General features: G+C 35.0%; 1 non-coding gene across 1 annotated transcript; it reads left to right on the forward strand.

Annotated features, from left to right (window-relative positions):
* The first annotated feature begins 2,376 nt into the window (after positions 1-2,376).
* Positions 2,377-2,483, forward strand: LOC112520561. The gene has a single exon (XR_003070033.1). It is a non-coding gene; the product is annotated as a small nucleolar RNA R71 (small nucleolar RNA).
* Positions 2,484-3,003: the final 520 nt, after the last annotated feature.

A 3,003-nucleotide genomic window follows, 5' to 3' on the forward strand; every position in this document is an offset into this window, starting at 1 on the left:
AAGATATGAAAATACTGGAATTTAAAGTACTGGAAATTAAATGACAGAAATATAAATGACTGAAAAGTAACTTACTGGAAAGTAAAATGCAGAAAAGTAAATTGCAGTAAAGTAAAATGCAAAAAAGTAAATACTGAAATGTAAAAGACTGAAATGTAAATGACTGAAATATAAAGACTGAAATGTAAAGAACTGAAATTAAATTACTAATAACTAAATATTATTAATTAAATTAAACTAAGATATGATGTTAAGAAGTGACACTTGAAAACCTTGTAAAGAGAAGAAGACTTGAAGTACTAAGAAGTGACAATTGAAAGCATGAAAAGAAGGGTTGACTTTGAAGAAACTTGCAAGGCAAGTAACGAAAATTGCAAAACAAGTTTGTAACAAGACTGAAAAGTTACTTGCAAAGTCTTAAGAACAGATTATTTAGTCTATGTAAATTAGTCGTGAACCACAAAAGATGAAATCCAATGTAAATCAACAGAGATCGACTAATTCGTAACTTGCTACGAAAGTCAAAAAACGTAACGTAACTTGGAAATAAGAACAGAAATGAGATGAAGATTAAATATGAGCACTTAAATTAAAACTTGAGAATGTAACTGCAACTTCACATCACAAAAATCGGTCCTTGGTTGGAAGCAAGAAAACCGAAAGCATAAAACCGAAAACAATAATAATTAGAGAGCAATTGTTTCTAACTCAAAGATTGAGTGTAAAAAAGTGTGCAAGTGAGTGTTTAAAACAAAGCTTTAAGCTCCTATTTATAGGCTAAAGAAGCTTGCATAATGGGAGCCACCTAATAGGACAAAAGGAGCTTCAAAAATGGGCTTAGACCAGGCCCAAGGTCGTTGACCACGCAACTTCAAAGGAGCAGCCCAAGGAAATTTGGTCCAGGCAAAAGGTGCAGCTCACGGACAGGTGCTATAGGACTCTGCCACATCCGCTCCTACAGGACTGCTGCAGGATTTGCCCCAAAAATCATCAAAAATCTGCATAAACAGGGAATTAACATTAGATATGATATATTACTACAAATATATGAATAAGACATAAAATGACTCAATTATGACACTAATGGGCAAATAAAACAAAGGAAAATGGTTAAAAAAATGATGTAATAAGGTTAATAAATTAACACTTATCACACCCCCAAACTTGAATTGTTGTTTGTCCCCAAACAACATAAAATGACAAATTAAAAGACTCAAATTTCTAATAAACTAAACAAAAAAAATTGAGCATAAGTATTCACACATCCACTACAATATTTTCTTTGGGAGTCTGGATTGTCTTGGGTTCATCAGGAAATAACAACGGAACTTCTGATCTTTCTGGAATGGTTGTAATATCAATGGGCTTAACTATGAGTTTAGGTCCAATGATACTATCCGACTGGTTCATATGAATGGTAGTAACAGGAGATAGTACTGGGGTAACAGAATCTGGTACCACAGTTTTCTTTCAGGCTCTGCTTTGCTTGGTTCTTTTTGTTCCTTTTGGGGATTTTATATTAAAGTCTTATTACTCCTCAATGTCACAACCTTGACATGCTCTTTTCCTTCTCTCTGAGGTGTCTCTGTATCACTAGGTAAAAAACCTAAAGGTCTTTGTCTCATTTCCAAAGCTACTTGTCCAACCTGTTTTTCAAGGTTTCTGATTAAAGCCTGAGTTTGGGTTATGAACCCTTTCATCATTGCTTCCAAGGAAGTAGATGAATCAACAGGCTGATGCGCTGTATTTTGGAAAGAGGGTTGATGACTTTGTTGTTGAAAACTTGTTTGCTGGTTGAAAATCGGTTGGGTAGGGAATTGTTGGTAAAAATTGGGTTGGTGATTGTAGGAACCACTTTGATGTTGTTGTTGAAAACCAACAGGTTCATTCAAGGTTGGAGCTTTCCAGAAAAATTTTGGGTGTTGTTGCCACCCTGGACAATAAGCTTGAGAATCAGAACAACCCCTGTTTTGATTTTCAAAAAAATTAACCGACTCTGGGTTAGATGCACATTGATCAAATGGATGACTTCCTCCACATAACATACATGCTATAAAATTGATAGTAGGATACGATGTCGCATCAACAGTTCGCACATCTGGGCTAACATTCATATTCTTAATCATGTTAGTTATAGATGTGAGTTGTGTTGTAAATGCATTATATGCGTATGTTTCATGTATCTCAACTGTATTATTCTGTATTAATGCATGTGGATCAGCCCAATATCCATTATTATTTGAAATTTTCTCAAGCATRTCATACCCATCATTATAAGTACAAGTTGTGAAAGCTCCTCCTGCACTAGCATCAAGCATTTGCTTAGCAACAGTTATTAAACCATTGTAAAACATCTCTAGCTGGATACAATAAGGAATGCCATGGTAAGGGCATTTTCTCAACAACTCCTTGTACCTTTCCCAAGCATCAGGTGTTGCTTCATTATCCATTTGTCTAAACAAACATATTTCATTTCTGGATTTAGCGTTCCGGTTGGGAGGAAAATATTTTCTCAAAAACTTCTTTACAAGGTCATTCTAAGAGATTATAGAATTTGGTTCTAAAGAGTTAAACCATAATTTTGTTGTATCCTTAAGAGAAAATGGAAATAACTCAGCCTTAAGGCATCATCAGACACTCCAGGGATAAGAAAACAATCAGTTATATCTATTAGAGATTTTAAGTGTAAATGAGGGTCTTCAGATGACAAACCACTGAACTGGCCATTAGTCTGCAACATCTGAAACATGACAGGTGTGAGCTCAAAGTGAGTTGCCTTAATGTGTGGCCTTAGTATTCCTGAATTTAATTGACTAAAAACAGGAATAACATAGTCCATGATTCCTCTATCCCGAGAATCTGCAATATGTATGATGTTCTCCATAGTAGTAACAGGTGGTAGAAAAATTAGCTTCTATGAACTTTACTTTAAAAGAAAAACTTTAGCGTGCTATCCCCGACAGCGGCGCCAAAAACTTGCTCGTCGGTTTATTCAACCTAAGA

Source organism: Cynara cardunculus, assembly GCF_001531365.2.
Source record: "Cynara cardunculus var. scolymus isolate 2C chromosome LG 10, CcrdV1, whole genome shotgun sequence".
Lineage (NCBI taxonomy): Eukaryota > Viridiplantae > Streptophyta > Magnoliopsida > Asterales > Asteraceae > Cynara > Cynara cardunculus.